At 38.9% G+C, this 20,831-nt stretch overlaps 1 protein-coding gene across 1 annotated transcript in view; it reads right to left on the bottom strand.

Annotated features, from left to right (window-relative positions):
• zgc:109889 (uncharacterized protein LOC553542 homolog) overlaps window positions 1–20,831 on the bottom strand; it is a 69,453-nt gene that overhangs the window by 36,660 nt on the left and 11,962 nt on the right. The window lies entirely within an intron of this gene.

Raw genomic sequence — 20,831 nt, 5'->3', positions numbered from 1 at the left:
CTGCTACCCATTTTTAGTCTTTTCACTTTCACCTGAAAATTCATTAATTAAAGTAGTCTCAGTAGTAAAAGCAGTAAAGACCTCAGCAGTCTATCTTGTAATCTTTTTAAAGTTGCCCTCCTACCAATAAATTCTATGGTTAAAAAAGATATATAATAAAAAAAAGTACATTTATTGAAAAAAATGCGTGCTAAACTCTCAAAAACATTGACACACGACACATAATTACTAATTGTAGGTTATAAAATGTTGAACACTTACCCATTTGTCCAGTTTTACCGTTCCTCTGCTGTCTGTCTGCCACGTGCGGAGTCAACTTGGAGAGCACCCTGCGCGCGCACACTGCAGGCTACAGGGTTAGCCTGTTAGCCTGTTAGCCCGTTAGCCCGTTAGCCGGTTAGCCCGTTAGCAAAACAATTTATTGAAGAGGGAGATTATAGAAGGACAATAATTTATGTCAAAAAAAGTTTATGCAAATTGGAATAAATAAATAAATACATAAATAAAAACATTAGGGGAAAAAAAATTTGTCCTATTGCAAAAATAATAATTTTTAAAAATCTTAATATTTGGAACAAAACATTTGTTTCATGCCTTTTGCAAGTTATAAAAATATTAACAGTTTGAGTAAAATTTATTTTAAAATATAATAAAAATACAAATTATCTATAAAAGTGGCACTAAGGCAAGTTGAGCTGGCCCTGCTCTCATTAGAAACAATGGTGAGAAAATTATGGAAAACTGAGAATGCATATTTGCAAAAAAATATTGTTTTTAATCTGCATAAACTCTCTAGCGGGACACATTACACAAAATAAGACATAGCAATACATAGCTAATGTTGATAAATTTCTAGGTTTTAGATTATATATATATATATATATATATATATATATATATATATATATATATAATGAAATTGATCTATTCATAAATTTGAAACATATATGATGTGTTAGTCATCACTTATTTAGACTTGATCATAGTGAGGATCTAAAATGTCAGAAACTGTGCTTCAGAATAAGACCATGTGCCATATTGTTTGTTCTGCTTAGACATTAGTTCATTTAGAGGTTTAGAGACAGTGGTGTAGCGTAGTTGTACAAGGCCCCGGTGCAAGTTTGGCATTGGGCCCCTCCCTCCAACCCACGCCATCTTGACCCATCCCTGTGTGACAAACATAAATCCACTTCCTACAGGGTCTACCTCTATAGCCCAAGACTCCAAAATAGAAAAGGGACACACAATCACTATTATAACCCAGTCTGTACTGGGCAGGGGGGCCAATCCTAGCCCGCAATGGGCCCTCAAAGTGCTGTGGACACAAATATTCAGACTTTATGAGGACAAATATTCAGGTTTGTGTGTATGACGACTCAGGCGGCCATGTTGTAAGGATGGACTTTATGAGGACAAATATTCAGGTTTGTGTGTATGACGACTGAGGCGGCCATGTTGTAGGGTCATGAATGTTGTAAGGATAGACTATATGAGGACAAATATTCAGGTTTGTGTGTATGACGATTCGGACGGCCATGTTGTAATGTTGGTGAACGTCGTAAGGATAGACTTTATGAGGACAAATATTCAGGTTTGTGTGTACAGTCCATCAATTAAAACAATAAACCTGATTTTTAATATTAAATTTGTGTTTATTTACATGTTTACTTCTGGGTAATTATTATTATTATACGTGACAAAGTGGGCCTTTGTCCCTTTTTAATAGTACTATAATTTGGTTTGTGCACATGTCTGTTCATTTTCAATAACTCAATACTAAACTAAATAGAACTATCCCGGGTTTGTTTTGTTTAGTTTTTCAATCAGTTAAATCACCACACACTAGTGAGTTTAAACATTTTATTTAGTTAAATGTGTCAGTTCAGTTCAATACAGCAAGCCACTTACCTGCATCTCCACATGGTCCAAACAAAGAGGGGGCGTGGCCTATGTCAGCCATTTTATAGACATGGGTGTGGTCGTGGGCCAGACCATGTGGAGGGGAAAACTGGTTTAAGTTTGTTTATTTCTTTATGTTAATGTTTTAGGTATTTTTGTTCAATGATATAAGTGTTTATAGTTTCTTTTGTTAAACACTTTAGTTAAGGGACTTGGGCCTGAGAGATGGTTTTATATTGAAGAAACTGCAAATGTTACACCCACAGCACCTGGAGAAAAGATGGAGTAAACCGGGGGAGGAGCTTCCAGTGCAGGGGAGTATTTGAGCAGGGCTAATTAGACAGATGAGAGACATCAGTGTAGCCAGGGCACACATGGCTTTTTTCTTAGTTTTTTAAGTTCTGTTGCTTAGTTTTCGTTGAGCACCGTTATTTTTTGTAAATATGTATTATTTTTTGTGTTCACGGGGGACCACTATGCTGACAATACATTTTGTGTAACGGGACTTCTTTTGGGTTTGCCTCCTATTTGATCACTTCGGGCCAGCTTCCCCACATTATATATAAAAAATGTAAAAATGGTTTAAAAGTCTTGATTTACTTCAAAGAAAATCATAACTAAACAAATCTCCAGCACTGGAAGAGGTAAAATAATTAAAAAAGCAAAGTAAGGAGGAAGCAGCAAGAGCAAGCAAGGTTTGCATGTGCACTCTTCAGAAGCAGGAAGCTAAACTGTGGAGAACATAGACCCTTCTAGGAGTTGTACGTTTAGAACATCTATAGCCTGGGAATTGGAAGAAATATCAATTTGATTATAGCATCAAATAAAAAATGTTTTGTGTGTGTGTGCTAACAGTGCAGACAAATTGTTGTATATTGGTTGATCTTGATGAGTAATAACATGTATGCTAATGGCTAATGCTAACAATCTACACCAGAGATCTTCAACCTGTAGCTTACCAGTACCTTCAGTGTAGCTCCCCAAAAGAATCTGAAATCCAATATTAGGTTCCAACATACATTTATCCATACCAATGAAAATATACTGTACCATTAAATGTCATTTTTTTGCAATAATAAATGTAAAGTGTTCTTAAGACACACCAGAGAATTTAAAATCTTCTGGGATTTTTAATATGTAAAAAAAAAAACAGTGCAGCTACAGACATAAGGAGAGTTTGTGCTGATTATTAGTCTTACAGTCACATGAAGGACAGAGACACCACACATTTGTGTCCCAGATTTGTCCAGCAGAGGAGCAAGTTTCACATGTGAAATGAAGAGTCAGAATGAAAACAAACACAAGAGCATATACACACTTTAGAAATCTAATCTCCGCTCAAACAGTGAGAGATACAGGACTACATTCATAGTATAATACTCCCTACAACTGTACAACAGCTCACCTTTATGTAACAGATAATACTCCCTACAACTGTACAACAGCTCACCTTTATGTAACAGATAATACTCCATACAACTGTACAACAACTCAATCTTAAGTAATGGAACCTGCCCTGTCAGTCAGCATAGTATTTGCACTGTCATTCTTGTCTCTTGTTTATAGCTGTGATTTTATAGTTTATTACTTATTTTTCTATTTTATTTTGACTTGTACATATACATTTATTTTTATAATTATGTCTCATTTGACACCTGTCTCTTGTTCTTTTTGCTACACCATCTATTTTTGTTACTCTCTGTTATTTTATTATATTGTGATGAGTGAGCGACTGTATCCAAATCATTTCCCTTTTGGATCAATAAAGTTTGTCTAAGTCTAACTCTATCCCGAGTCACAAGTGTGTGGTGTCTCTGTCCTTCATGTGACTGAGACAAATATAATTAGGATGGCCCATATTTTAACATGTTTTACAATTACAAAATTTTTAAATCCGCTCGTGTGTTCCGACCTTTAGGCTACTGTAAATTTCATTGGCTTAATTAGTTTTCGTCACTAAAAGTAGAAGCTCACTATCATTTACTTTGCAAAAGTACCTCTCCAGGACAAAAGGTTAGAGACCCATGATCTACACCAAACACTTCTACACATGGTAATGTTTTCTAGCTAGGCTCTGGTGTTTTTCACATATACTCCAGTGGTTTGGTCTGTTGATCTCAAGACCCCCTCTGCTGCACAGTATGTGCTTGTTGAGCACCACCTTTACCTGGTGGGTTATGCATTCAAAGCCGTCTCATCTCATCTCATGAGTCATGCTCCTTACAAAGTCCCAGTTATAGTTAAAAATGAGTCTGAGCAAAACATGCTGATTCTCCCTCAAACAGTGATTGGCCATATCGGGGAGCCTGCCAGCATTCTATCCCAGCAAGTAGACACTCATTCTGCTGCCCCCAAAGAATCCTCCATCAAATTCACCTTTGGAAATTCTCCCTTGCCAGTAGAATGGAGAGAGCGCATCACATCCAAACTGAACTGTATGCCTGAGGTATTCTCACAGCACAATTTAGACTTTGGCTGCACCGACAAAGTCCAGCACCACATCAAATTGCATGATGAAACCCCCTTCAAACACCGAGCTCGACCCATCCACCCACAGGACATTGAAGCAGTTCGCCAGCACCTCCGTGACCTTCTTGGAACTGGTGTGATCCGAGAATCTCAGTCGCCTTTCTCTTCTCCAATCCTTGTTGTTCGAAAGAAAAATGGAGATGTCCGTCTGTGCGTAGATTACAGGAAGCTCAATCTGCAGACAGTAAAGGACGCCTATGCTCTCCCTAATCTGGAAGAATCCTTCTCAGCCTTGATGGGTTCTAAATGGTTCACTGTTTTGGACTTGAAATCCGGATATTATCAAATAGCCATGAGAGAAGAGGACAAGGAAAAAACTGCATCCGTCACCCCATTAAGGTTTTGGGAATTCAAGGGTGTACACCTGAAGGAGGAACTTGTTTTTCTGGATGATATAATCATTTTCTCTGATACATTGGAGGAGCATGAAAAGAGATTGCTGCATGTTCTTGGTCACTTGAAGGAGTACGGACTGAAACTCTTGCCGGAGAAATGTCAGTTTTGCCAGACATCAGTGAAGTATCTTGGCCATGTGGTGTCAGAGCACGGGGTGGAGACAGACCAAGAGAAAATTGAGGCATTAAGCAAGTACAATACTTTGATACTAACCAGTCTTTTGGCAACAGATGGACGCCAGAATGTCAAAGGGGCATTTGAACAGTTGATCGACAAATTAACAACATCCCTTGTTCTTGGATTTGCCAACCCCAAGCAGCCATACATTCTGCACACTGATGCCAGCACCACGGGTCACGGAGCCTTGTATCAAGAACAGGAGGGACGATTACGTGTCATTGCCTATGCCAGCCGAGGACTGTCCACCAGTGAGGTCACGGTATCCGGCCCATAAACTAGAGTTCTTGGCGTTGAAGTGGAGTGTGACTGACAGAGTTTCATGATTACTTATATGGAGCCAACTTTACTGTAGTAACTGACAGTAACCCACTGACATACATACTCACCTCGGCAAAGTTAGATGCCACTAGCCAGAGGTGGCTAGCCACTCTCTCAACCTACTCCTTTAAGCTCCAATATCGTGCCGGTCGACAGAACTACGACGCTGATGCCCTAACCAGACCGCCCACATTTGTCAGCGTCCAGAAGATGAGCTCTCTGCCAAAGAACATGGTCTCATCCAGCAGTTCTTGAAGGAGCATGTGGCGGATGATGCAGAGGAGCTCTCGGGCGACATTGTCAATGCCATCTGTGAGAACTCCCTGGCTAAAAGTTCTGCCCCAGTCTCCATCACTCTTGCTGAATCTCTCTCCATCCATGTCAATAGCCTTCCAGAAAGCTATTGCTCCGAAGACAAGCATGGACTCCCAGTCCTTCCAGCACTCTCTCTATTTGATCCGAGAGAGCAGCAATTTGCAGACCCTGCTATCCGTGAAGTAGTCCATCAGCTGGTGATAGGCAAGAAAGTGGTCCCTGCCATCAGACATGAGCTTCCAGAACTCCCTCTGCTCTTGAGAGAACTGAACAAACTGGAGTTAAGAGATGGAATCCTCTACAGAAGACGACAAGAAGACAGACACACTTTTCAGCTCGTCTTGCCTTCTGAGTTGTGGCCTTTGATACTCTCTAGTCTCACGATGATATGGGCCACATGGGGATAGAGAGAACTCTGGACTTTGGTACGCCAGCGGTTCTTCTGGCCAAGGATGTCCTCTGAACGTGGAAAAGAAGATCCCACCTGTGATCGGTGTGTGAGGCGAAAGGCCATGCCAGAGCATGCTGCCCCTTTGGTCAACATCAAACATCTCGACCCCTGGAGCTACTGTGCATGGACTTCCTTTCGCTAGAACCTGACAGCAGCAACACAAAAGACATTCTGGCACTCACAGACCATTTTACGAAGTTTGCATTCGCTATCCTTACTCCAAACCAAAAGGCGAAGACTGTGGCCACATCCTTGATGAATGATTTCATTTTCAACTTCGGTATCCCTGAGCGCCTACACACAGATCAAGGACCAAACTTCAAGTCCAAGTTGATCAAAGCGTTCTGCATGGTGACTGGGATGAAGATAAACTCATAATACTGCTTATCATCCACGAGGTAACCCAGTGGAGCAATTTAACCGGACCTTGTTAAACATGTTGGGCACCCTTGAGCACAAGCAGAAAAGTAAATGGCGAGAATATGTGAAACGCCTTGTACATGCGTACAATTGTACACGCAATGAGGTCACAGGATTCCCACGCTATGAACTTCTCTTCGGAAGATCAACCCGTCTACCCGTAGATCTGGCATTTGGTCTGCCTGTCCGGGAAGACCTCAACCACACACACCCAGTACCTCAAAGATCCGCGGTCTCGTCTCGAGGAATGTTACCAACTAACTTCAAAAAATACCTTCAAGTCTGTAGCGTGACATGGATTTTTACAGCGGACTATGGTTGAACTGTGGACTCTTTTAAGCCAAAAATGTCAACTTAAACAGTGCACTTTGTAAATATTGTAAATATTGGGGTTTCATACTTTTGTCACAATATATGGTATATTGGCACCACATCCTGCTGCAGTTTTCCTCATCGAGTACTGTCTCCTTTTCCTCTGAGCTGAACCCGATCTTCTAAGCCCAAAGTTCATTTTTTGCTAACACACTTATTACAAGTCACTAAAACAAACCTGCAGATTAACACTAACTCAAAAACTTACTGTTTTAATAATTACATATTTTCTGTTTGTCTTGGTTGTCTTTTTTGACGCATACGTTCTACAGTATAATAATGTCCTTTTGGAATTTCTCCACTGTGGGACTAATAAAGGCATATCTTACCTTAATTTCATTTAATTTTGACTTTTAGATTAGGTTAGTACTAGCTCTGCAATACCAATGCTTACTTTTACACATATGTTTGTGCACTTACAGCACACATAAAGGTCTTAACCTGCTGTCTCTATAATAGCTGCACAGTCTGCATCATTTTGCGTCATTCAGCTTCTGAGTGAATGGAGCTCATTATACCCCACCCTCTTATATACAATAAGTTACTATGATGGATTCAGTGCAACAATCAACATAGTTAGAATAAATAACAATAAAGTGGCCGTATAAAGTACGTATATTTATTGTACGCAATAATAATATGGCTAAGTTATGAACAGTGCAGCAAATGAACAGAATAAATAATGGTAAAGTTACTTCAGTATATTCATGTCGAAATTTAAAGTCAATTAAATGAAAAATGTTTAAATTTGTAGATGCAGGTCTAATGTTTGTGGTGACACAAGTGTTCAAGTTGCAAAGTACTTTCTTGCATTTGCATTTACAATAAAATATCATATATAAATATAAATAATAAATGAAAAATATATTTTTAAATGTTTTGAATTGTTTATCATTTATAAATCTATTTATTGGAAAAACTAAGAAAAAAAACAATATAAATACAATATAAATAGAATGCAACTGTAGTACCAACAGCATCCTTTAGGAGTCGCTGCCGAGTGGGGACTTGGGGATACACACAACCAGAACAGGGTGCCTTATGGGGGCTGCAGTACCTGAGTGTGTCCACTAGTTTCGCATGCACTCACACTAAATCAGGTTTTGGGCCCTCTGGGGTCTTCTGAGAAAAACAGTTCCTGATCATCTTTAGGCTGTTTCCAGCCTATTAAATGCATTGTGCCTGTGGGGACCTCAATTGAGGTCCCCATAGGGTTTTGGGTCCCCACATGTCTGTGTGCAAACAGGCGCATGTCCCCATATGTGTCAAAAAACAAGTACACACACCCCCACACACACACCCACACACACACACACACACACATACACAGCAGCGGGACGTATAACCCACTGAACTGAATCATAGTCGGCTGACTTTATTATTGCAAGGTAAAATCAATGTCTGTAGTAGTCTGCCCTTTCCAGGGGCTTGTGAAAAGAGCAATCAGAATACAAACTTCCACTTAATTTGACTTTTGTGAGGATAATCTGGGGAATTTGAAATCTGAACTTGATGTGATTCATTCTATACTGTTCATACTGTTATTTTATAGCTTAATCATGTACCATAATAATAATGAATAATAATTCACCCAAACAATTAGGTCAAAATCAAAGTATAACTGATCAATAACTTGATATATTTATTCTTATAAGAGCACTAGAGTTCAGAACCAAAATTCACTTTCTTCAGCCATTTCAATAATTTAAAAGCAAGAAATTGTGCAGAAAGAAATCACTCTGTGGTTTTGCTGAAGAAAAGGTCTGAATGTTTTCAAATCATAAAAGTTCACCTCCCTAGAAGTAAAATAGTTTTTAAAAAAGGTAAAAAGCAGCAAGTCTACGCATCATAGCCGATGAATTTCATGAATTTTAATACATTTCGTAAAATATACAAGACTGCTGTTTTTAACTCAAAAACAATACAATCAAATGGAGTTAATGCAACATAGTTGACCTCAGCGCAGCAGTCCATAGTGGCCACTTACCCAGGTCTGCCAAAGCTGTCAGCACCAACCACTGTGAGAGCAAGTATGACTCAGAGACACTGGAATAGAATGTAAAAAAGGTGGAGAAAATGCATGGAGCTTACACTGGGGGAATATTGAGAGGGCGAAACAGGGCTGCGGGCTAGAGCACAGAAGTGTCCACTGTTGAATAGCCAGAGATAGTGATGTGATGGACAGCAGGTAGCCACTGATTGCAGGTGGTGACAATGTTCAACAAGTAAAGAAAAGGGAAAAGAAAGGTGTAAAAGGACAAGATGAGAACAAGTAAACTTTCTCGCATTTCAGAGGTAACTTTAGACTGAATCATCTGTACTTGTTTAACGTTATCTTCTACATCCTCTTCTCTAACTGCTAACCCATAATACTTTTACTTCTCAAGAAGAACCCTAAAATCAGATATTTCCCCCATACGCAATCTCTAGTTTAGTCATGAGTGGCTATTTTATCATAGCAGAGCAAATGCAGCCATTCTTGAATCATATTCTACAAATAGCTCCATCATTTTCTTCATCCGGTTTCATCATTTCCCTGCATTGTTTTAGAGGTGCCTTTTTTAAACCTTCACAGTCCATTTTTGTATCCCAGTAAGCACTATCTTGGGACTATCGTAAGGCTGGAGTAAGTAAGAAGCAGTGTTTTTTTTAAATCCAAAGCATGGCTCAGCAATTTTCCCCGCATACTTTATCATAAACTTCAATACAAGCAATGGAAAAACAACAATGCAAAGACTGTACCATTTTTCTGAATATGAAAAAATATTAATATATTCATGAGCCTCTGCAGCGATCACGCCTCAACAAATGCCTTTTTGATTTACCGACATGGCAAAGCTTCACCCCAGAGATGAGATATACATTTTTAAGGCGATATGCATCTTCTAGTCATCACTATGGTTGTTGCACAGCGGAACATAACAGATTCCATAAGCAGGGATTTTCTAAACTCAAAACAATCTTCAAACTATAGACAAAAAAGCTATTTGCATGTCACGCATCACTTTTCATGATCGGCAGCTCAGCTCTAGTGAAAGAAGATCCTGGGTATGTCAGTGAAAGAAATCAGGACTTTTTAAGAGATGCCAGCAGGGAGCGCCGAGGAGGAGACATGTGGTGTATCTTACAGCTGTACTCTGCAAGTGACAGGCACATCATTCCAACTGCTATGATCATTGCACACTTGTTACAAAATGCAACACAAGGTCGGGACAAGTGAGGCAAAGAAAGAAGTAAAAAAGGTATACTTTTACTTCTAACAATGATTGGCAACATTTGGCAAGGTGGGAGTCTGTTCTGACAAAGAAAAAATCCCAAACCAAATTGTAAAGTTACTCATATTTGGCTTGGATAACCCTATCAAACCTGACAGACATTTGATAGACAACTTGACAGCCAGTTGCAAAGCATCAACAATTCTAGGTCACGTCACAAATACAAATATAGACCTGAAGATCGTAAAAAAAAAAACACACAAATAAGCACTTTAAAGATGCAGTAGAACAGCATAAGAAATCGTAAAAGGCTTAAAGTGATTTATACAGTGATGTAGCTTAATTAGGGTGGCAAGTTCAATGGAAAAATATATGGGTGCTGGTTATTACTCTGCATAGAGAGCTTTTAATGTAAATTCTTTTCTCATCTCAAAATCTCAAATAGTGGGCCTTTTGGTGATTAACAACGCATTAGAAATCCTTGTTAATAAGCCTGCAGAAATCATTGGATGTTCGACCTTTGGACAGCTTGTGTAGCTCAGATCTACTTACACTTTGAATCATAATCAGATGTGTGTCTTTGAGGATTACTGTGAAATTCTGCCAAATAAATTAGTTTTTCTCCCTTTGAAGAAGCCTTTAAGACTTTAAATTGACCTTCAAAATATTGGTTCTTTGAGTGTGGCATTGGTCAGTAGATGATGTTACCTGCTGTCAAGATGACTGAAGTCCTGCAGGTTAAACTCTCTGTTGTCCTGAGAATGGTAGATGGTGTCAACATCCTGTGAACCAAAGGGACATAGAAAAGAGTGTCAGACAATATAAAATTCCCTAATTGTGTGTCTTTTTGTGATGTTTGTAGTAGCGTTATCTTGACACTGAAATTTCAATACAAAGAAAAATGCTTACTAGATACCAGATTCAATACCACAATATGATAAAAAAAACACTTTATTTGCAATACAATATCATTGTGTGTATATATATATATATATATATATATATATATATATATATATATATATATATATATATATATAAACACAAAATAAGAGTAGTTGCTTTAATATTTCCATGATGTGTCTTCAACTACTTCTGGCATTGATCAAGATAATTTCAAAGGTCCAATTTTGTTCTGTATAATACTGTTGTTTATATCTGTGTAATCCCTCAGTCGTCCCGGTATGATCTACAGTAAAAGAAAATTTCAATTCTGTCAACTGGCCAGTTCTGGTCATACTGTTTTTATAGACAACTCTACTGTATGTGTAATCCCTCAGTCATCCAGGTCTGATCCATAGTAAAAGCCAGAACTTAAATCTGTCAACTGGACAAAAAACCTTGTAGGCGTGAAGACATGTCGCTGCTCATCTAAGCCTCTTCTTCAGTTTTGGTCAAATTGTTGGTAGACAGTGCCATAAACAAAGCAATGTAGTCTACTCCATTCAGTGTAGTGAAGAGTGCAGTGAGCGTTACACTGGAGAAACTAAACACCCACTCCATAAGAAAATGTACCAACAACATCGCGAGAGCTCCTCTGGACCCCAGTCCACCGTACATCTCCATCTCAAAGCCACTAACCAATCCTTTGAAGATAGTGGGATCTATTAATCTCTACAGATCTTAGCCAGAGAAAAGAAGACAATCCTTCCTTGAACAGGAATGGTGACCGAATAGACCTAGCCTACATACAGAACCTGTAAACAACAGCTGTTTCCAGTTTCAGTGTAGTCAGGGGGCGACAATGGCTCAGTGGTTAGTGTCCCCCACCCCGAAGGTCGGAGGATCAAGTCCCGCTCGGACCGAGTCCCGCTCGGACCGAGTCCCGCTCGGACCGAGTCCCTCGACCGAGTCCCGCTCGGACCGAGTCCCGCTCGGACCGAGTCCCGCTCGGACCGAGTCCCGCTCGGACGAGTCCCGCTCGGACCAAGTTCTGAATGAAAGTGGTGTGTGGTCGGAAGATTGGCAGCCTTGCCAATCTGCGCCATCAGCTACAATAGTAGCTTACCATCACCAAGTGTAGAAATGAATGAATAACTGTAGTGTAGCGCTTTGACAAGCCTGTAAGCCATTATTATTATTATTATAGTTAACTCCTCCCTTCCAGTAGATATGAGGCAGTGTCCACCAGCAATCTGACCAGAACTGAAGACGTCTCCTACAACTTTTTTGTCCGGTTGACAGATTTAACTTCTGGCTTTTACTAGACAACTCTAGTCTGTATTATGTCATAGGCTATGCGTCATATCTTTAGTTTGGCACCTTGCCAAGATCACTAATAATTCTGTTATTCCACCTAATTTGATTGCAAGTTAAGTGCATTTTTCACACAGTATCAAACTATTTTTATAATGAGATAAAACCAAGACAGAACATATTTAGACTCACCCACTGCACTTCTTCTTTGCAACTGATTCCATTATAGTCGCACAGTGCTGCATATGTCTCAGAGAAACCACCTAAAATAGAAGAGAAATGGCTCAATGTGAGGCCAATAATCACAATGTAATGCAATGAGGAAGGAGATACAGGCGAAGTGAAAGAAGGAAACGCTGCAAAAGAGACATAAAAGTCAGCAGAGATGAGAGGAGGACTGAAGGAGGCTGAGACCCGTAAATACGGAGGTGGAGAAAGTATTGCATCATAAAGTAGTTGCTCCACTAGATTAATCGAATTACACGCACAAAGGAGAGTGTAACTTTATAACTTTGGGCTCCTGACCCAGAAAATAACAAGGTAAAAGATGTTAGTGTTAGTCAGAAAAGGTTGGACTAAAAAAAAATATTAGTTCTATTGTAAAAATGTGTAGGTGTGTGCAAAGAACAGGCAGCGTGTGACTCACCACAGGTTTTCTGAGGGTCCAGCGACGACTCCGAATTTGGAGAAAATTTCTGGTTTCCATCGAGCAGCTCTTCCTCCACTCGGCAAATAGGAGGACTGAAATGTAAAAAAGTTAATTGTATAGTGCCATTTTGAATTCTAGACCTAAGGTGTTTTTTTTAGAAAAGCTTACGCTAATGCTTTATCAATTGGTGTTACAATGATAAAAATCTAGGACCACTGCCATAGAGATTGACAAAAAATAAATTACTATATCTTTTAAATGGCAAAAAGTATGTAAATGTTGTATATAAGAGGAAGCTAAAACCTGTGAATAGAGTTTAATTCACAGGAGAAAATAAAACCCCCTCAAGGTCGTGGCTAAGTGTAAGGAATAAATGCTTCTCTTTCTCACAAATCTCTGTAGAGTCAGATAAGCTGAAAGTAACTAAAGCCAATATGTTTTAACTGTCTGGATTAAAGGAATTCATCAAAACTAATGAACAATCTTTGTTATTTTGTAAAAGAAAATGCAAACTGTATGTTCAAAATTATTAAATGTGGTTGCCAAGGTGATATATACTTGCAAACATCCATGTATTTATTCAGCCCTCTGTTGATGAGTCCTAACAGTGTTGAGTGGATCCATATCCCAGTTTAAAAAAGCCACAAACCCATTAAAAAAAGTAGCTGTACTGAATCTCTACACTACTCTCAGATCGATTTACTGAGAAATATCAATTTGATAGACAGATAAACATGTTTTTGCTCCTAGTCAAAATGTATGGACTTTATAATAAAGATCCCAACAAGCAAAAGTGAGGCTTTTTCAACTCTGTGAAGGGAAAAAGACTAATTATCCAAAACATGTGCAAACAAAACAAAACACAACCCCTGGTACATTTTTAACAACAACATTATACAATAGTCAAAAGCTCAACCAAGTCAATTTAGCAAAATATAGAACTATACATCTTTTTTTCCTTTATTTTTATTGATTTTTTTAGAAAGCATTTCAAAGCACACAAATAACAACAATATAAATCTAAACCAAACAACAAAAGACCTATACATCTTAAAATGAACAACTGCTATATTCCATACTGAGCGCCTGTAACTGTACTAAACAGTGATTGTACCTGCGTGGGCTTTTTGATGAGATTACACAACTACACCACGTCTACGCTCCTTAATCTCATTTGACAACATCAGAGTCAACACCTATCTTGACCCAAATCCTCAACTTATCAAGGCATCTTCATCTGGCCCTCAAGCACCAGCAGCCCTGTGTTCATGCTATCGAGATGTTATCAACAATACGTAGTTCAATAAAGCAGTTATATGAGGCCATGCAATCCAATGTCCCTCTCACTGTTGGACGATCCCTCCTTTTCTCCTTAAATGTTCTTTCTCAAAGCAATCATCTGCCATGGCTCTAATGGAACTGAGCCATTTGGAAATATGATAGAGTGTGGAGATAGCTGTGTCCCGGTCAATACCTGGAGCAGAGTCAAACCTCTTCCTCTTAGAAAATGTACACGAGGCCAAGAGAGGAGGCACGTGCATTGGACGCTTTTATCTGGCAAATAGGTACATGACACAGGGGTACAAGTGGCTGCTAGGGATGGATTTTACCTTTGAGATTAGATCAAGTGTTTTTCTGAGATATTTTTGTCTTTCATTTTTATGAAGGGGTGCATTTCCTCTTTTTTATTTTAAGAAATAAAGCCGAATCCATAACCAGATTTGACAACTATAATCAGAAATAACTATATCTAACATACATAACATTTGTGTTTTATACTCGGGCATACAGTAATAGGATGGCAAAAAAAATAAATGTCTTTTTCTTATTTTTTTCCTCATACTGAAAGATCACAATGTGCAATTAAATTTTATACAGTGGTATTAGACAAATAAAATGGCTTTCAAGCATTTTAATCATCAGAACAGAAAAATCTGATATCTCTTATGGAACTCAAACCTCCAGACAGGGGGTTGGACCTCTTGGTTAAAAAGACCAAATAATTGACAATTACAAATGACTAAAGGTCAATTTCCATTTAAATTCTATGTATTGTTCTGAAATGGTTGTTCATATTTTCTAACCAGGCTCTGACGTCACTTACACGTATAGCCAGATGCTGCTAAACCTATTTATCATGTGAGTTATTCAGAGAGCATTGCTAATTCTCCCCATAAACTGTATAATGCAGCATTTGTTTCTTACCTCCAGCCTCTCACTCTCTCCACTCTGCTCAAATAAGCTGCTTCAAAACTACAACACGATGCCTCAAGGTAAAAACCACCTACTCACCTTGTGTAGCAAGACTGATTTAAACACAGTGGTTATTTGCTCAACACACAAATAAGACCATATGGAAATGATATATATCCTTTTATACGTGCGCTTTGATGTTCATACGCATCCCTGCTCTGAACATGTATACATTAAATAGTAACAATAAGCTATGTCTTTGCATTGCTACTTACGCATAGATTGAGTTGTTGAAGACTCGGGACAGGGCAAAATTAATGTGGCTGACCATGTGGTCCAGCTGGTCCTGTGACTGCAGTCTCAAAGAGTAGGTCGTCTTGTCTGTGTCGATTACAACCTGAACATATGACAGCATGCCATGTGTAAATGTACTGCAGAGTTAACTTTTTAAGAGTAAAAGATTAAAAATTGTATCAACCTGGTGTTCTGGATATGTGTTCATTGCCCGGATTTCTAAGAAGTTGAAAGTAACCTCCAGCTGTAAAGAAGTCAAATCTAAGTAAATGCATTGTTCTTGTAATTCAAATCACAATTTCAAAAGCCTTGTATGTATAAAAAATGTATATACTAAGGATTTCCCACATTATCAACATCTGAGTTTTCTTATTTTGTGAAAGATAACCAGCTCTTTTATTCCACAAAAAAGTTGAGATAAAGCCAACCAAAGCCAGCTATCAGTTCAATTAACAATTTGCAGTTTGCAATTGTAATAACGCTCAACATAACACATTACACTATGCAGTATTTCAGAATACAGTTTTGTATTCAGAGTTGCATAAAAGTTATTGCACCTCAAAGCAATTTGTCTAAACAGTAATCCAGCCTCATTAACATAATAATACAGTATATTCAAAGTTGTTTTTTGGAGTCAGATTTCAATGCTAAAATGAGAATAATAATTCAAACTGTATCAGTTTCATAACACAATTTTTGCGCTCATTTAGACTCTCATCCAAAGTGTTCAGATCATTGCTTACATTATCCATCATCATTATCCTGCCTCCTTTTTGCTCATAAGCTACATCCTTCTGTCACTTTGCTGCTGAATTACCCTGAGATCAAAACAGGAACTAAAAGAGCCATAAAACTCCTTGGAGAGCTGAGGAACATTTACCTTGGTGGGCACTTTGACAGTGAAGAGATACAGTCGCCATGTAGCCAGAACCTGCGGCAAAAAACACATTCATTTAGTGTCAAAAAGCAGGAAATACGAAATGCAAATTGGAGCAAAAAATAGCACACTGCACAAATACCCGGTAAAAAGAGCAAATCATCTCAGCGTGTTGGTTCTAAAGCTTCGTACGCTAAGCGCTTCACACATTAATCGGCTAATGAGGTTAGCATGTGTGTGAAGAAAACTGTACGCAAGATTGTGTGACATCTGACAAATATACTGGGCGATGTTTGATAGTACAGATATTTTGGGAACTGGACATACTCTACAAGTGTATGAATGTAGAAAAATATGTGAAATAGTAAAAGGACAAGAAAAGGAACCCAAAGACACTGGCAGTGGCAAGTGTGAATGGAATGCCAAGATCTGAACTTGAGTATCTTCCTCAGTATAAAATGTGTAACTTTCACATACAAAAAATCTATTTTAAAACTGATTATTTGCTCTGCATCTCAAAATGAACTTCTTTAAAACACTGCCGAATACAAACATTGTTTTTTTAAAAGGCAATAAATAAAAGTCTACGTTTTCCATGGATGCTCGCCCATCATTAATCTCTCTATTGAGACAAAGCTGCCACATCGACTGTCTGTCCCCTGAAGATGAATTATTAGATGCTTTACATGTGAACTTGAACAAAACTCAGTGAGAGAGAATGAGCAACAATAACACAAAGATGTAAACTGCCAAGAATAAATTTACAAGTGTACAGAACAGCCCGAGCGATGGAAACAGTGAATATCTCTGCTAGTGCCTATGCAATTAATCCCATTCATAATTCACTAAGCTGCAATTAGCATACTGGCTACATACAAAGTGCATCTGTTCACCTTCTATAGCTTTTGTCTAGATGTTGGACACACTCTCCCATTTGCTCTTTCTCTGCCCTCCCGCTTAAACCCTATTCCTGGATTGTCCATAATTCTTCCCAGCTTCTCTCCATCATTCCAGATACCCTGCTTTCATCTCCATGGAAATCTGCTCATTTTCCTCCATCTTCTACCCCTAATCCTCCAATCTCTTCCATCGGGCCAGTGTGTCACGTTGGGTCCTGCCTGCTTTTGGTAACACCTCCACTGACACTGGTGTTGCCCTCACACCCTCCTCTCCTCCACCACTTCCTCCCAACTCCCCTGTCTCCTTTCCCATTGCAGTTTTTCTATTCTTTTTCTGCTCTGTCGCTTTCAATTCCTCAAGGTCTCTCCGCGCTGAATGGCTAATGGCGCCCCGCTGAGTGGCAGAGACGGGAAGAAAGAAGACGAGACGCACAAAGAAGACGGATGGTGATGGAGAGAGGGAGACAGAGAAGGCGAGGACAGCAAAGATTTCCCTCCCGATAATAAAGTCTTCAGATTCCTTTACGCCATACTACGCTGACTGCAAGCGAAGTTGACCGCACACATCAGGCGTATGTCCTGGAGTTTCTTAACAGGCCACAAATGAGACAAAGAGGACCACAGTGCTGGGAATTACAATCACATTAATACAACGCACTCAGCCGCTGGGAGCTTGTGAACAGTGATTATTGCTTAAATTAGGAGGCTTATGTCACTGTCAGTGGTTTGTAGTTTATTTCTTACAATGTTAACAAGATAACTCAAAAAAAGAGGTTTCGGGAGAGGCTAAAGAGTGTACTGTAGGGTTGTAATTGACAAAAGAAATTAATTCTCGACCAAAGGCATGACCTGTACATCAATTCATAGAGCAAAGGGGGGCACAGCTAGGCCAGTTAAGATAATTACTATACCAGCATGTACTTTTCTTTGTACAAGTAGAGAACCATTTGTAGTATAAGACTTGAGCTGTAGACAGACATATTCACTCTAAAACCTTTGTCCAGTTGACCGGAATTTAATTTAATTTTTTTTCTTTTTTTTCTCAGCCACAGTGATAAAATTAATGTTTTTACAGAATATGCAGATCTTTGTACACCCTTTTACTATTGGGAGTTAATAGGGCTTTGCCGCTTTATGCATAAAGTGTATTCCTTGAACAATGAAGCAGGTCCTGGCAACATTGTCAATGCACAATTTCAAAAGATATTGCTTGGAAAGGTTATTTTAAGTCAAATCAAGTATGAAAACTTTTGTTATATAATGTCAGACTTGTGGAGTTTGAGGCAGAAGAAAGAAAAATGTTTGAAAAAGTTCATATCAGTTCGTTTGTAACCTGTCTGAAAGTCTCGTCATGTAAAAGATTATCAATAATTCAAAGCCCCAGTCCGTTTGATCTTCTGCTAGAGGCCTGTGCATTAGGTTTCCACTGGTTTAAGATAGCATCTACAAGCTATAGAGATATCATTAGACATTATCAATAACACAGACACTAATGTACTTCCAAGTTCAGAATGTTACAAGGAAATTGTAGTGTGAAACTGTGGAAACTGGTACAATATGAATGTTAACTTACTAAACCTTACTACACTTTTTAAATGATCAATTCTTAAATTAAAAAAATAGTTTGTTCAAAGTCATTGTAAAAGGATTTTGCTTCATTGTAACTGGAAATTCCACATTGAGTAGAACATGTTTAGGCTACTGTGTGGCTAAACCACAGTCTGTATAAAGAAGTGGACTGAGTGAGTGTGACGTTACCCATAGTGTTTGGCTCCAGTCAAATGAAGCTCCTCCAGGCTAGGAGTTATGTTGCGACTTTGGAGCCAAGTTCCATATTTGGGATTTCAACCACGGATATTATAGCAACCAAAGAGCCAATCCGGAGCAAAGCTGTTGAACATAACGCCCCTTCCTGCCGACATCACTGGTTTGGCAGGAGCCAGGCGCTTAGGAAAGCTGTCAGTCAAACCTGTTCCTAACGCTAGCAGGAGTGACCTCGGGGAAAGAAAGGCAGCTGATTTGTGTATTATTAATGTTCATCTCTTCAGTTACAGACACAATAGCGAAATTGAAATACCCAAATCACGTGGAGCAGGTCAATACAAACATTTTAAGACCAGATAGTCTTTTACAGAGAGAACAGCAACAGTTTTCTAAAAGTCAGTTGATGGAGCCGAAACCACAGCCCATGATCGCTTTCTATCTGGAACGAGGCAGCTAGCATGTTAGCTATGTCTATTTATACATAGAGTCTATGGGCTAAACCAACATTAGGACAAATCAGTTTAAACAATTACAGTGTATTTCAGCGTAGTGGACTGGAACACGATCCATAGGTGAAATTATGTGTCCATAATAATAGCCATTCACTGGATTATACAATTTTTTTGTTGTCTTGACAACAGAGCTGCTACAAACATAGAACATTGCATCACTGTGAACTATATTGCAATAAATAAGACAATACTAGGCCAACAGATTCAAGTAGATCCCGAAGTACCCAATGAGAACCTATATTGGGAAGACAAATGTTTTTTGTATTTTTGTTTTATCTCTAGTGTATAAATTGTATGCTCAGAGAAACCAAGAAACAAAAACAAGCCCCCTGATATGAGATTAAATGAGAACATATGGCTGTGCATTGCATTTAAAGAACAGTAATTACAAGATAACAACTAATACTGTGCTAAATAAAAGCTTTCTCTTGGCAACATTCCAGTAAAAATATCACCATAAAGAGCTAAATAGTCCACAGAACTCAGGGCCAAGGACTCTCTTTTCTGTCATCTTCAAAGGGTATGGACTATGCAGCATGTAACGGTCAGACACAGGACCAGGTGATGTGATGGGGAGGTGCCCTTGCTTCCTTCAATGGCACTGTGTCAGAAACAGGAGAGTTCAAAGCCCTGCGCAGACCTTGGGAGGCTGTGAGGGGCACGGGGAGACACAGGGGTAGACAGGGTGTACTGTGCAGCAGCTTGAACACAAATAATGCATTTCTATGTGTGAGTGTGGTGGTAGAGGGCAACAGCTTATATTAATCATAAGCTGTCAGGCAGCGGGGGCACTTCAAACAAGACAGCAAAAATGAAGACACCATATTGTGATTTTATTACTTAATCAATAAAGTAACAACACAGAAAGCAAATAAAATCCAGCAATGCAACTCCTAACTCTTCCCTGAAATAATTGGCTTGTCAGAATGAATGCCCAGCAAACGGCCTTCACTGTTAAGTTCTGATTACTGTTGTGTAATCCGTGTTTAGTCTTTGTTAAGTTTTATTAACGGTGCCAGAGTTGTGCCTTAATGTCACATTATGAAACTTTTTTACCAGAATTAGTATTGTTCATCTGTTGTGTATTGAATGACAAGTCAATATAGTATTTACCATGACATGCCTATTGAAAACATGTATTCTTACTGTGAGTGGGCTCTCCTCTCCCCAGATCTGACCTTTGGTGGCATCACCGGCTTGGTTTTTAATGCCATTTTGTGGAACATTAAGAATATTTCCATGGAGACTAGAAAAGTTATCATAGTGCACTTTTAAAATATAACACATTCATAGGGCGGTTTATAAACTCTACATCCCTTCAGTATAATGAGCAGAACTGTGGATTTTGGACA

The sequence above is a fragment of the Periophthalmus magnuspinnatus genome, chromosome 18 (assembly GCF_009829125.3).
Source record: "Periophthalmus magnuspinnatus isolate fPerMag1 chromosome 18, fPerMag1.2.pri, whole genome shotgun sequence".
NCBI classification, from domain to species: Eukaryota; Metazoa; Chordata; class Actinopteri; order Gobiiformes; family Gobiidae; genus Periophthalmus; species Periophthalmus magnuspinnatus.
The sequence above is the reverse complement of the archived record's forward strand: the minus strand, read 5'-3'. Positions and strand labels throughout refer to the sequence as shown.